Raw genomic sequence first — 15,874 nt, 5'->3', positions numbered from 1 at the left:
CCATATGCTACTGATACTGCTATTCAAACATCTGTGGAGCCCATACTCTCTCTCCACCCCAGTCTGAGTGTGTCAACATCAGTTTTCTATAGAGAGTCAACTGAAGATTTCCAAGAAGGATGACATTCTATCTTCACACTAAAGAATGTGTAGCCACCAGGTAGAGAAGGAAGAAGGAAAATCGCATTCCCAACATTGGGAGCAGGATAAGCAGGCTCAGAGGTGTGTTGATGCACTGTCCTTAAAGTTTAATGTGGAAGTAGGGAAGGGCTTGTGTGTAGGAAACAAAGGCTGAGACTACAGAGGGGACAGTAGCCAGGTGAGGAAGTGTCTCATGCACTAGGCTAAATAGTTTGGATTTCTGCCTCCCTGTAACTGCCACACCAGTTCTGGGTGGAGGATAATGTCTTCTACGAGAAATCATACCACCCAGCTTGTACTGTGACAAGTGTGGAATCCAAATTCACTTCAGGTACATGGTTCACAAATATCAAGCTGAGAAATTAACATCAAAACTAGTCATGGAACAGTGAAACTTCTGGGTCCCCTGGAAAAAACTGGAGGTGATATTCACAATATTAAATACATAGGACTCAAACAGAGAAACAACCTCCACTGGAAAGAGTTCATAATCAAAACCTTAAAATGGCAAGACATATATCATCCTAAGCAGAATCAGCAGATGCAATAAATAGTTGAACTGGCACTCCAAGAACTGTAAGTGCCTATAATACCTAAATAACTATAATTTGGTGTACTTAAAGTCATTAAAGAGGACAATAGAAAAAATAAATCACAACAGTTACAATAGGACATTAGGTTTTTTTAAAAACTGGATTTCAAGTAGAATCTAATAAGACTGCAAAAATGCAAAGACAGGCAATGAAATGAAAGATGCAATAGGCAAATTAAACAACAGACTGATTAACTAGAAGACATTGCTAAGTCACTGCAGGATATGCATAGGCATATAAAGAGATGGGCAATATAAAATATAAACAAGAGGGTCAAAAATGTAGAGAATTGAGTGAAACCATCTAATTTATATATAATAACTCTAACTTACAGGAGAACATAAAGACAGGAAAGGCAACACTGAATTTCGTAGGATTGATGAAAAATTTAAGTTCTCAGATTGAAAAATTAAAGTGACTTCTAATCTTTATCAATAAAAACAATTACAGGAAATTATTCTTTTCAAGCGTACATTGATCTAATTTTTAAAATTATCCTGTAAAAGTCCACCAGATGGGATCTCGACAAATTCCATAGACTCAGTAACATACAGACCAAGTTCTTTGCATATTTTTTGACAATTATATTTAACAAGACAGCAATAAAAAAACAGAGTTAGACTGGGCATGATGGCTAATGCCTGTAATCCCAGCACTCTGGGAGGTCGAGGTGGATGGATAGCTTGAGGTCAGGAGTTCAAGACCAGCTTGACATGGTGAAGCTGGTCTTGAACTCCTGACCTCAAGCTATCCATCCATCCCCATCTCTACTAAAATACAAAAATTAGCCAGGCCTGGTCATAGGCACCTGTAATCATACTACTTGGGAGGCTGAGGCAGGAGAATCTCTTGAATCCTGGAGGCAGAGGTTGCAGTGAGCCAAGATCATGCCACTGCACTCCAGCCTGGGCGACAGAGCAAGACTCCACAACGAGAGAGAGAGAGAGAGTTAAAGGTATTTGGACTTTACGTTAAAAGTGTTTTCTTTGGGGGAGTGGGGAATATTGGAAGTTTGGAGCAAGAGAGTGTCCAGATTTCATGTTTTTAAGAAGTTCTCACTAGATATAGGTGGAGGATGGCTCCGCAAATAGAGACCTCACTGGAAGTAGGGAGGAATCTAGGTGAGAAGTTATCAGGCCTAAGACAAGCACACGAGGAATGGGGAAGAGGGGTTGTATTTGAAAGACTGGAAGGAGCCAGAAAATGGCAACTTATTAATTGGACATGGGGTGAGTGAGGGAAAGGGAATAGAACTCAGCGTTCTGATTTGGGTGAATGGATCTGTGGGTCTTTCATACAAGTGGACACCATGGGGCCGGGCGCAGTGGCTCAAGCCTGTAATCCCAGCACTTTGGGAGGCTGAGGCAGGTGGATCACGAGGTCAAGAGATCGAGACTATCCTGGTCAACATGGTGAAACCCCGTCTCTACTAAAAATACAAAAAATTAGCTGGGCATGGTGGCGCGTGCCTGTAATCCCAGCTACTCAGGAGGCTGAGGCAGGAGAATTGCCTGAACCCAGGAGGCAGAGGTTGCGGTGAGCTGAGATCGCGCCATTGCACTCCAGCCTGGGTAACGAGCGAAACTCCGTCTCAAAAAAAAAAAAAAAAAAAAAAAAAAAACAAGTGGACACCATGGGAACCAGTGGGAATCCTGTCTCACCACAGCTCAGGTTCTACATGTTGCTACTTCTCCTGCAGCATGTAAGTGGTAGCGAAAGCCATGAGCATGAATGAGGTCACCAAGGAAGGCATATGGAGTGAGAGGGGCAGAGGATACTGGAGCACCTTGGGAAACACCAACATTTAAGGTCTCGATATTTAAGGTTTCATTCTTCTTGAAAGAAACTAAGAAGAAATAGCCAGATTCCTGAGTAAGACCAAAACCATAATAGGTGGGGAGAAAAAGTATAAGGAAGGGGAAGGGGAAAACAAGGCCTATTGCCAAGAGAAGTCACACAAACCAAGAAGAGAGTGTGTCCATTGGATTTTCAACTATGAGAGTTTGGCCAAACTTGGCAGGAAGACTTTCAGCAAAATATCATAAGTGGACATGGGGGTTGTTTGGATTGAAGAATAAGTGTGAGGTGAGGAAATATCAATAGAAATTGAGGGGATTCTTTTATGAGACATGGCTGTGCAAGGAAGGAGAGAGACAAGATGGTAGTCTGAGGGTTACCTAGCTCAAAAGAACAAGAAGTTTTTACATAGGTAAAACTGAATATAGTAATTTGTTGAAAGGAAAGGAGGAAGGGAAGGAGAGAGGAAGGAGGGAGGAAAGGAAGAAAGAAAGAAAGAAAAAGAAAGAAAGAAAGAAAGGAAGGAAGAGAAAGAAAGAAAGAAAGGAAGGAAGGAAGGAAGGAAGGAAGGAAAGAAAGAGAAAGAAAGAGAGAGAGGGGGAGGGAGGGAGGAAGAGAAGAAAGAAGGAGCGAGGGAAGGAAGGAAGGAGGGAGGGAGGGAGGAAGGGAGGGGGAAAAAGTGATTATCATTTCATTGAGATTTAGCTCCTGGTAGACTATGTCTCTGCAGACAAATTTGCACCTTTTAAGATAATAGAAAAGTTGCCTAAGTCATCTCTAATGTTAATCTTACATTGCTTTAAAAAAACACGTGAGTGTCATCCTATTCCAAGGTGGTCAAATATTGCAACATGAGTGGCTGAAAATCTCTACTACTTAGTTTCCTTCTGATCTTATAACCTTTGTTTCATCCTTCATTGTGCTTCCAACAAGCATCTTTAAAGCTGTTATTAAGCGGACAGCAGAGTTCAAGCCAGGGAAAGGACAGCAATCTCACCAAAAAACAACATCTCAGCAAATTAACGAAAGAATTTATCTAACATCCACTCCTCCTAGAGAAAATTGCGTTGAAGGGATTCCAATATAAAGTGGCCCGCCTGACACTGTCAGTTACAGATTCTTTCGATGGGTAAATGTACAGGGCTCAATTCTTTGCCTAAAACTCTTTGTATCAAGTATGATTAACTAAATTCAACAAATTGTCACTCATTACAGTTCAGGGAATCGCTTTCATTTTGGTTTCGCTTGTTTGTTCGTGTGTCATAAGGACAGAAGCAGAACAAAGAGTTCACTGCATTTGATAGTGACTGAGTGATAATTATTCATGAATACAGTAGGGATTTGGCATAGATATTTTAACGGAAGAAGCAGAAAAATACAGTATTAAAAACCCCATTTAGAGTCATGATTTATTTCCCTGATTAGGATTTTCTGCCCTTTCCTGGAGGAAAAAAAAAATATTATAAATATAGTTGAAAGTGTTTATCACCTAAGATGTACCATTTGGAAAAGAAAACAGGAGAATGTATTTTCAAACCATAAATTTCCAACGTGTTCACCCCTCGCATAAATAAGCAGCCCTAGACTTTGCAAGAAATATTAAAGTTCATTTAAATTGCAAATCTGACCTTATTAAAATGGCTTTCTCAAAGAGCCATAAACAAATAGAGTGCGTTGGTAATACTGCCACACAAAAGAATACATTCTCAACCAGTTCGGTAATTAAAGTGGTAAAACAGAATTTTCACAGTTCTGAATGACTCAGAGATGGACGAGGAAAACATGTTACGACAATAACTTGAGGTGGGGAGAATGTATCCATCTGGAGGGTCCCTTCAATAAATGTCTCGGTACAATTACTCTTTGAAAGTCAATATAAATTCTTATGAACAGCTTGGAAATGTTATTATATTGTTGCTAATTTAATGTGTTTGGAATATTTTTCCTACAGCTACCACCTTCCCTCTTATTGTTGGAAGCACAGCCATTAAGATTTACTATGTTTGGGGTAAACATAAAAAAGAAACAATTAAGAATGAGCTTATATCTGCAAATGGCTCAAAAGAGCTAATAAATTGCAAAATTAAAAGCCAAGCAAATAGGCTGGGTTGGTTACTGAGTTTATGGGAAATCCATACCTGAAGGTATATTTAAATTAGTGGATTGTCACCAAGAAATTGGTTTCATTTTACTTAGAAAAACAATCCAAGGTGCAGAACGCCACACAAATCAGAGATGGGGTTTAGATGCATCTTAACTTGGATTTAGCTGAGTTTAGCAACTGTGGATTTATGGTTAAATAAGTGCTTCCAAAAAGATCCAGGGAAGAGTGATGAGTTTTTTTTTAAAAAGACAAACTGAAGATGGAGATGGACCACAAGCACTTCCAGCTCTCCACTGACTTGAGATGAAATCACCAAAAACACAATGACTGCTTTACACTTTATTATGTTCTATTTAGATGTGATTTCCAGTTTATTCATTAATTCATTCAACAAATGTTTATAGAACACGTACTGTGTAATAGACACAGAGCTAGTTACTAAAGATGTAATAGGAATAAAACAGACACTATTCCTGCCCTCACAAAATTGAAGACTAGTTTCATACATTCTGTTTCAGAAAGCAGGATAAGCTTCAACTGATTTTTGAAACATTGCTATTAAAATGTTTAAAATAAGTTTTGATGCTTAAATAAGTTTGTTGTGCCTTTAAAAGGTAATGAAGTAGGGGTGTGTGTGTGTGTGTGTGTGTGTGCACATACACATGTGTATTTTAAAGGCATTTTATTTTTTATATGTGTTCTCTGAGATATTAACGATTCCAAGTCTTTTTTGCAGGGAGCAGTTTGTACATCAGACAAGCTGTAATTTAACCCACAGACATACATCTCTTGAAAAACCACTGCATTTGCCCACCAGCTCTTGGTAAATAGACCTGCTCCCTTAAGGATGCCATTTGCCAACTTCCTATGTAGCCCCAGAATAAATAAAGTACTGGTGTATGAGGCCTGTGTTAGTCTGTTTTGAATTGCTATAAAGGAGCACCTGAGACTAGGTAATTTATAAACAAAAGAAGCTTATTTGGCTCACAGTTTGCAGGCTTTACAAGCATAACACCAGCGTCTGACTGGCTTCTGGTGAGGCCTCAGGAAGCTTTTACTCTTGGTGGAAGGCTAAGGGGGAGCAGGCATGTCACATGGCTTCAAAAGAGGGAGCAAGAGAGATACCAGGCTCTTTTAAACACCCAGCTCTCATGTGAACTAATAGAGCAGGAGCTTCCTCATTACTGTGGGGAGGGCACCAAGCCCTTCATGAGGGATCTACCCCTATGACCCTCCCACTAGGCCCCACCACCAACACTGAGGATCACATTTCAACGTGAAATTTAGAGGAGACAATCATCCAAACCATATCAAGGCCAAAATTCAAGTTCAAACTTTACAACATACTGTCCTGAGTAGACTTTGATATGTTCCTTAACCTCTCTGTGTCTCAAGTGCCTTATCTGAAGTGAGAAAAATAACTCCTACCCTCTATGGTTTTTAGAAGACAAAATGAGATAAGGAAGGAGAAAGCTTGTGTAAGCTCCAATCTTTAGGGGCTGTTGCTGCACCTACCACTTTCACAAACTATCACAGCTACCATGACTACTACCAATACCTCCAATCCAATAACTGTCATAACAGATTCCATAAGGAAACTTATGAAATGCTCAACTAAATTAACCCTGAGAACTTTAAGCTTGAGCTCATTTGCAGGAGCAACCAACTCTCTGACAGTCAGTGCAAATGGAAATTATACAGGTCAACTGGAAATTCACAAGAGATCTGTAATTCAGTGTACCCCATCAAAGCAGGAAGTCAATAACTCTTCAAATCACCCAGCTGTAGGTACATGGCTTCTGTGAGTAGCCTCAGATTAGGCCAAGGTTGCAACCAGGTCACATAGAATGAATCTTTTTTTTTCTTTTGAGATAGAGTCTCGCTCTGTCTCCAGGCTGGAGTGCAGTGGTGTGATATCGGTTCACTGCAATCTCCACCTCCCAGGTTCAAGCAATTCTCCTGCCTCAACCTCCAGAGTAGCTGGGATTACAGGCATGCACCTGTAATTTTTGTATTTTTAGTAGAGATAGAGTTTCACCATGTTGGCCAGGATGGTCTCGATCTCCTGACCTTGTGATCTGCCCACCTTGGCCTCCCAAAGTGCTGGGATTATGGGCATGAGTCACCATGGCTGGCCAGCAGAATAAATCTTAAGTGTATCTGTCTTACGCCAACATATCTAAAGATAAATCAACCCTTTGAAATTCCTCAAAGTTTTTGGAATATCTGCCTCCATTCATGTGGAACTGAGCTTTTATTGCCTTATCTCATTCAGTTCAATAATCAAACACTAATTGAGCACCTCCATTGAACCATGATAGGAAATTACATTTTATTATAGGTGCCACAAGAGCCCACTGGAGAGTTAACCTGTGTACATATGTACCCAGCACATCATGCATTCAATTATTCTTAGTTCCCACGAAATTAAAGATTTGAATACAACAAAGCTACTAAAACAGAAATAGAAAATAGGAAAAGAAGCAAACCCTAAGGCCAATAAAGTTACTGAATTTGAGCATTTCATTTTGTTCCATATACAAGCAATTCGGAGCAAGGAATGCATTGTAGTTCTTGTCATTTTTTTCTCTCTGTAATGCCAGGAGAAAAAGAAAGTTTCGAATGACTAATGACTAAAATGCCCCCAGATTCCTCATTCAGAAAGGACCATTTTCTATGTTTGAAATGTAATGAAAAAAATATCCATCAATGCTAAGCGCTTGAGTGTGGCTGTTTCCAACTAATAAATCACAAACCTTGATCAATCAGTCGATCCCAAAGCCTGACCTGAGAGATAGCTGCACTCCTCCCTTTCTTTAGTCTCCCCCTCATTTCCACACAGTCCTGGGCCCCTCAGACAATTGTCAGTGTAGAGAAGTATGGGTGGGTATGAGCTCCCACTTCAATATCTACATCCATTTCTATAGCTACACACATCTATGACTCACGGTAATATTACTACATCAAATTACTATCAAATTGTAGCCACCACCCCACCTTGACAATGTCTTTTAATATCACCACAACTCCCTGCTCTTAACCCAACCAAATAACGTCAAGGCTCAAGGAAACTGAAAGGTATACGCCATTAGAGAAGGTTAAGGAAATTATTTGAACATAATTCCAAGCAACCTGGGGATTAGCATTCAGATTAGGGGAAACTATCTCTGCTATAGCTTGGCCGAGAGCTGAAGGAAGAATAAGCTAAGTTAAGGATGGGAAGAGGAGTCTGAAAGAAGTCAAGTCCTCCTTACGCATCAGTTACCCTGGTAAACAGTCTATCCTGTCGTCTTCACTCAGTGTATGCACTTTTCCTTCCGCCTACTAATTCCAACTCAGGAAATAAAATCAAGAGACTGTAACTGAACAAAAACAAGAAGCAAACTTGATTTAAGCTTCGATTTTCCATGTAACACAGCTTGAAAATAGCAAGCTGTATGACTCCTTGAAGGGATCATAAACAATGCAATGCATTTCTCTGAAAGTTTAGAAAAAGGCTCCCCCAACACAGCACTTGCCTCTATGTTCTAGAAATCGTGAAGAAAACACCCTTCCCATCCATGCAATTTTTCATGAACTTATGCAACTTCCTGGAAATGCCCACTAGGCAACACCTAAAGGAAAAGGCTGTGGTCTAGCCTGAAAGTTAGTTGGGTAAGCAAGTATCTATCACCTGCAGCATGCATTGTCAGGCACCGGGCAAGGTTGAATTTACAGAAGAACCTGAAACATTCTTCTTCCTAAAGAAGTTAGGTAAGGATTGAGAAGCAGCATCTATACACATAAATACAGAGAATGAAAGAGATGGGCCTTTCCATCTGGCAGTAGCCATCACGTAAGCCAAGATGGGTGCATACAAGCACATCCAGGAGCTATGGAGAAAGAAGCAGTCTGATGTCAGTCTGTGCTTTCTTCTGAGGGTCTGCTGCTGGCAGTAACACCAGATTTCTGCTCTCCACAGGGCTCTCCACCCCACCTAGCCTGATAAAGGGCGCCGAGTGGGCTACAAGACCAAGCAAGTTTGCATTATATACAGGATTCGTGTTTGCCGTGGTGGCTGAAAATGCCCAGTTGCTAAGGGTGCAACTTTCAGCAAGCCTGTCCATGGTATTAACCAGCTAAAGTTTGCTCAAAACCTTCAGTCCGCTGCAGAGGAGCAAGCTGGACACCACTGTGGGGCTCTTTGAGTCCTGAATTCTTACTGGGTTGGTGAAGATTCCACATAAAAATTTTTTGAGGTTATTCTCATTGATCCATTCCATAAAGATATCAGAAGAAATCCTGACACCCAATGGATCACCAAACCAATCCACAAGCACAGGGAGATGCGTGGACTGACTTCTTCAGGCCAAAAGAGCCGTGGCCTTGGAAAGGGCCATAAATTCCACCACACTATTGGTGGTTCTCGTCAGGCAGCCTGGAGGAGGCTAAATACTCTCCAGCTCCACCATTACCGCTAATATTAGTAAAGTTTGTAAAATTCATACCTAATAAACAATTTAGGACAGTCAAAAAAAAAAAGAAAGAAAGAAAGAAAGGGATGGGTAAAGAATCCAACACTGGTACATCACATAAGGTCTATGTGCCATTAAAACAAAGATGGTCAAAAAAGAAGGAGGGGAACAGGGAAGGCATCGTGGGCCAGGTAAAGTCTGGGCAGGCTCAGAAGAATAGGTAGTGTTCTGCTGGTGGGATGCCAGGCAATATTTAAGGGCTCCTGAATACTGTGCTGTAGATTTGTGATCTATCTACTATCACACAGCGTTAGTCTTAGACTTCTGGATCCCAGACACCTGCTATCTGTCTGCCCAAGAATCTTTCCAGATCTGTCTCTGGACCACAAAATTCCTACCGACTCAAAAATCTCAGGGTGAGTAGAAATGGGCACACTCCAGGAGTGTAACTGGGAAAAATTATAGGAGGCAGTGAGGGCAGGAGAGTGGGTAACTGGGCAGGATGATTCTAAAACCTCAAAAATGTGTCTTTTTCAGCTCCATAATTCTACTTGGAAGAATTTATGTTAGGGAAAATATAAGGCTGTGCATGACGATTTAGCTTTATTTTTGAATAGATAATGAAAGTTTGAAGCAACCCAAACAATTAAGAACTGGAAAGCAGTTAAAGAAAATTCCACTAAATTGACATAATAAGATACTATTTATCCGTTAAAACTGAAACAGACAAATGTTCATTGGCATGAAAAGATGTTCATGACATATTAAGCATATCACAAAATTTTATATGATTCTAATTTTAATTTTAAAAAGTATATAAAATACACACATGCACACATCACATACCTCACTACTGTATGTGCTTGGGTGTCTATCTCTAATTGTAGACACAACAAATCAACAGAGTATTTACATCTGGATGGTGGGATTAGGGGGTGCATTTTATTTTCTTTCTAACTTCCTGCATTTTGTAATTTGTGTATGACTCATATATTGCTTTGGATATTAAAAAATGTCAAAAACTCAAACTCTCCAAGGAAAACAGTAGATGAAACGAATCTAAAAGCCACACCAATAGGGTCTCACCATATGATCCTGGGGGTCCACGGGTTGATGGATGACTGTCACCCAAGCACAACTCCAAGAAAAAAGTGCAGCAGCAAAAAAAGAAAGAAAAAAATGCATTTTGATTATCATTCAGTTGGCTTGGCCATTTTATCCAAGGCTCACTGAAGATGGCCTGGAAAATAAAGTTTGCAGCATTCCGAGCTCAGCAGTCTTGACTGTCTTCAAGTTATCGCTGATGAATCAGATAGAGATGAGAACAGGAGACACACAGCAGGTCCAGCCATGCATGAAAGCAGCAAGGGGAGGCTTGTGTTTGTCTGACTTTAAGAGAGCTTGAATTGCCCCACTTATTCTCTGTGTGAACAAGTGGGGCCTGAGCAGATAATGGCAAGGCCCTTTGCAACCCGGTTGGAGCCTTCTCAGGGGGGATGAAAGAGCACCCTCAGAAAAGTGACACTGTTAATACACAACTTAATAACAGCTTTTAGGCGGATGACAGGCAGCACGTTGAAACCACATTACCCGCCGAATAGGGAAAGAAATAAACAGTTTATTAACTGGTGGAGAAAATGATTATAGGGTAAATAAAAATGACTCAGGGAAGTAAAGATGAGGATGTATTAAGGAAGAAAGAAAAGATATTTCAACCCAAGAGAGTATACAGAAGGAGGTGGAGAAAGGGCAGGCAGCTGACAAGGAAGGAGATGGGATAGCTGGCTCTGAATACAATGTGAAAACTCCCTCATGGTTTTCTTAATACCATGGCAGGCAAGGCAGGAAATAAAATGAGCCCACTCATGCACACATTGTCAGGAAATGCAGACATTAAAGTTCTGGCATGGCCCAGCACAGGAAGAAATGAATGCCTTCACAAGAAAGAATCTATGGAAGGTTAGAAAAACCCATGTAGCCGACCATCAGAGAAGCTAAAAGGCTATTTTCCTGCTATGGAACTGGGGAATTTAACCCACAACTGGGTGGAGAAATAGCCCCCTGGAGCCCAGCTGCCTGTCAATGGCTTGGAACGTTGAGGGCTTGCTTTTCTTTTGCATGTGCTTCTGTATATTTCTACTAGCCTGGAAGAAATTCTCTAGAGATAAACAGTGTCCCTAAAAGTCACCTTAAAGACACTGCTTCCCCTCTGCCAAGGGCTCATTATTGCCTTGGGCAGATGAGTATACAAACTCCTACACTGTGTGACATATCCCCAAGCTAAGCACTTACCTAAGACTTTGTTGGTCAATGTAACGATACTTATGTCCAAGCTACATTCCCTCCAGCATTTCTCTCCTTCCTTTGGCGGACACCTTGCTTTCTGTACTTTCGCCAATGCCTAACTTATGAATAATTCCCTGATCTCCCCATCTGTAGGCTCTTCTGCAACCACCAGCTTTTGACAAGGAATTGGTCTATCAAATGGTGATAATCCCTGTTTAAACGATCTGTCTTTTCACTAATTCACAGCATACATCCAAGTGGCATTTCCTCTCGAGACACTTCTGTGCCAGCCCCTCCCTGACTCTGGGGAGAGTTCCACAGTGACCTTCATAAGCTCTTTGCATTATTGGACTGACAGCTCCCTGAAGTCATAGATTTGGCCTTTGTCCACTTTCACATCTGTCCACCAATCCTAGAGACTGGTGCTTAGATGATGCTCAATGAATGCATGCCAAATGAATGAGCAATCAAGCATCCACAAGGTTTCCTCTCAGGGAGAGGGAGAATGGCCGAGCTATAATCTTGCACTGGTAACCTCCAACTCTTCCAGAGTCGCTAGGTAGGTTTCATCTCCACCTCCTTGCTGTTAATTCTCTGCTTCAGTTGGATTGAGCACTTACTAGAAGCAAGGCCTGGCCTTGGCATAGTGGGTCTGAAATGCCCTGCCCTTTTAGAAGTTTATCATACAATCCTAAATTTATGACTCATAGTACTCATGCAGAGTTTAAATATTAGCTCTGCCTAGTTTTTTAATTTTTTAGTAGAAGCTAGTATTTAACAACTGCTACTGACTCCCTGTGAGCCAAGCCTCCTTGACTGCCCCTTAGGCCCTGTCAGCCATCATGATCACTGTGGTCTCCTGGTTTCAAATGGTTAAGCCCTGCTCCTAGCCTCTAATACTTCAGTGTTCCTTCATAAACGGAGTGTCTACAAAATGTTTTCCCCAAAACGTGCAACATTATCATTCCCTTATCCAGATAAGAAAACTAAGGCCCATCAAAATGATAGAATGGTCGAAATGACAGAACTCACATGAAGGTACATGGTTAGTCAATACTGAACAAGCATCAGAACCTGTGTCTTTTCAAAGTAACAGAATGCCACTCTAACTCAAAGTCCTCTTCCAATTCTTCCTTCTGAATCCTTTTAAACATTGAAAAGAAAACCTCCAAACACCGGTGCAATTGCTGCTGCAAGACAGAGTACTTGGTGGTAAGAGCAAGCTAGTGGCCCTGGTAATAACAGCTCTGTGTTCTGACATTGGAGAAATAATTTTGGGCAAGGGATGAAGCTGGTCTCTTTATAAACTAGTTTATGAACTCTGCACTTGGTGTTACATTGTCAGGAGGAGAAAGAAAGACTTCAAATTGCTTCAAAAGGAAACAGATCAATGCTGAGTCCCTGGGAATGGTATTTGATTTGTTGCATCTTCACAAAAAGAAATGCCCATGTGAAGAGTTGTTATCCCTGGGTATTGAAAGTCTTCTTAGGCAAAACTCACACAGCTGAAGAGCAAGCTTGAATGCGTGAGCAAGCTGCCGTCAAGCAAATATTTGAGAGGATATAAAGCAAATGTGGCATTTTATCACCTCCTGGCATGACCACAACCCTCCTGGCCAATGAACACATTTCACTCTGCTGCTTTATAATAATAGAAGGAACAAGTGATTTGACCTATTGCTATTAAAGCAAGACTCCAATGAAATAGCATGTTCAGTCATGTGCATAAACAAGGCTCTGCATATACCTCCTGTTATATTAGTTGGAGTTCTTCAAGTAGATGCCTAAATGGGGCTGGACATGAAAGAGATTTATTGGGAAAAATGTCCATGAGGGAAAATGGAAAGGAAGCAGGTGAAGGCTGAGAAAGCTGTCATAACACAATGCAGGTCTGACACATTTGAAGGAAGAAAATTTGGGTGAAATTTCCTCAACTGCCATGCAGTCTAAGGAAGTTTCCATTGGGCTGTTAGAAAGTCCTTGAGCCAAAGTTGCCCACCAGAGTTCTACACCTTGCAGAAATAGGACTATATCTGTGTCCACAATGTGCTTGACTATTGGCTGAGAACGCCACAGAGAAAGCATGGAGAAATGACAACTAAGGGTCTCTGAAGGCTATCAGCCACTGTGAGCCAGAGTTTATCTAGTACATCATTCATTAACTTGCCCCCTTAGGCCCTCTAACAAGGGGCCAGGGTCTCTGGGTAGCAGTGTCAACTCAGACTGTATGTCTAATTGTCCTCAAAATGTCTAGCTCTACCATTTTCCCCTCCCTACAGTCATTCAAGCATATGACCCCAGGATCCATTAGGAAAGAGCTAGAGAAATCATCATGGTGAATATTTACCATGGTCAAATGGTTCTGGATCTTAAAATTGACTCCAATCTGGAAACTTCAAAAGGGACTGGGACATTTTGAGGGTAAACACACTCGGCTTCCTGCTTCTGCATTTCTGCCATATTGTTGTTGCGGATGATGATCTTCCATAGCATCCTTGCTGGTTGCTCATGTATTTTGCCCTGGAAATGCCACGTTATTTACCAACTCCCCCTATGGCTGCCCCTCAGACCTTGCCATGGTCACTATGGCTTGCTGGCTCCCAGGGATTGAGCACTGTACCCTGAACTTCAGGGTTCCATCAAGCCTATGGAGATTAGCAAGCCCATCCCTGTGTCCATCTCTCTTGCCATCTTTCTTGGCCTGCATAGGAACCATCACCCAACTTCTTAGTAATAATGGCACTCATCTTGCTGGCACATTGGTGAAAGGTGTGACCTCTTTATTCTCCCAAGGAACAAGTCATTTGATAAGTTGTCTGACCTTACATAACATATACCTATACACATCCCAGCAAACCCACTTCCTTCAGCCTCTTTATTCCTTCCCCTGGTAGTAGTACCAGGACAGCTCAGACATTTGACTGTGCTCAACACTGATAATTATTTTCTGTAGTATTCTATGAGCTATATTAACCATGAATTTGCTCCTGGTGTTCTAACCAGAGTCTTGTCTGTGCCCCCAAGAAAGTCAATGAATTTCTGCTCAGCGACTCCCCTTTTGATCAAATATTCTCAAAACTCAAACCCAGGAATATTTCTGACTCCTAGCTAATTCTTACTACTTTTTTGGGATATAATGTCTTTGCTCTCTCATTAGGCTCAGCATGTCCCCAGCCAGATTATGATTACACTTAGCTTTAGTTATCAGCCTGACAGCCAAAGTGTGGAGGCAGCTTTTGAGCTGGGGAGGCTGGTTGCCTTTGACGGAAGGACCTCAGCAGGGACTGTCATCACAGAAGAGGATCACCTCTGAGAGTTCTGAGAGTTCAGGAGGAATATGTGCAGAGCCAACATTCTCAAGAGCATTCACTGAGATGATCTCCTCCCACATTTCAGGGTCTCAGGTTTTCCCATCAAGGATCTGACCTTAGCAAGAAAAGACCTACCTTTATCAGGCATTCAAACACCTCTGGAGCTCTGCATGACTGACTCTTTCAGAGCTTCAGTCTGATGCTCAACTGTGTTCACTCATCCCATACGGGAGATAAAGAACTCTTTTGTAATGTATCAAGGAAGCATTCTAGCACTCACACTTAATGTTTAACTCCTTGTTAATGGCTTTCAATTTCTCATCCCCTTGCAGGGCATCAATGCAACTTAGCAGCTAACACTTCTCTTTGTAGGCATTATCGCTTATGTCTTTCAAGTACCCAAGCCATCACACATGCAAGGGAATTACTCTCCAATAGGTGGTCTTCTCAGATCACTTTAGTGAAGGTTTTAGCAACTGGGCCACCTCCTTGTGCCAGGGACTAGCCATGCCCTACGATCCATTCAGAATGACATCCCGTTTGCTCATCAGGCAGGGAGATAGTCCCAGAACCCCGTATTACTGCCTGTTTCTTCAGCTCACTCCTGGTGCCACTTGTGTCAGTTCAGATTTGCCAACAAGCAGATAGCAAGACAGGATTAGATGTGCAAGAGATTTATTGGGAAACAATGACTATGAGGAAAATAGGAGTGGGGGTAGCCAGAGAAGGCAGGGAAAGTGTTCAGACTGAAGGGCAGGTTTGATATGCCCCGTGAAGGACAGAGGGAAAGAATGGGGTTTAAGAGGAAAGTCTCAGATCAGACTGCAGTGCAGCTCTGAAAAGCTTCAACCAGGTCAACAGGGAGTCTCAAGCCAAAGTAGCCCACCATTAGTCATTTTCTAAGGTCAGTCATTGGCTAGAACTGTCCATGAAAAGCAAGGCTTTGTATGAAGGTGGTGAGATTCAGAGAGAAGGCTTTAGTCATTCTCTGCAGCAGCAACTCTGAATAGTACATTGTGCATGGTCACCAAATCTATCTGCTGCAGAGATTTAATAGAAAACATAGAAAAGTTCCAGGATCAAGCAGAAAACCAGGGGACAACCAGAACTAAAATCAGGCAAAGAAGATACTGGTTCTCATTAAAGGGACTGCTAAAAACATGTATCCCCTTGTGGTAGGCAGAGTTC

The 15,874-nt window shown here is 41.6% G+C and overlaps 1 pseudogene; it reads left to right on the top strand.

Annotated features, from left to right (window-relative positions):
- The first annotated feature begins 8,480 nt into the window (after nt 1-8,480).
- LOC101047217 (large ribosomal subunit protein eL15-like) lies at nt 8,481-9,095 on the top strand (annotated as a pseudogene).
- The last annotated feature ends 6,779 nt before the right edge of the window (nt 9,096-15,874 follow it).

This window comes from Saimiri boliviensis, chromosome 2, assembly GCF_048565385.1.
Source record: "Saimiri boliviensis isolate mSaiBol1 chromosome 2, mSaiBol1.pri, whole genome shotgun sequence".
Lineage (NCBI taxonomy): Eukaryota > Metazoa > Chordata > Mammalia > Primates > Cebidae > Saimiri > Saimiri boliviensis.
Note: the sequence above shows the minus strand (reverse complement) of the source record. Positions and strands in the feature narration are given on the sequence as shown.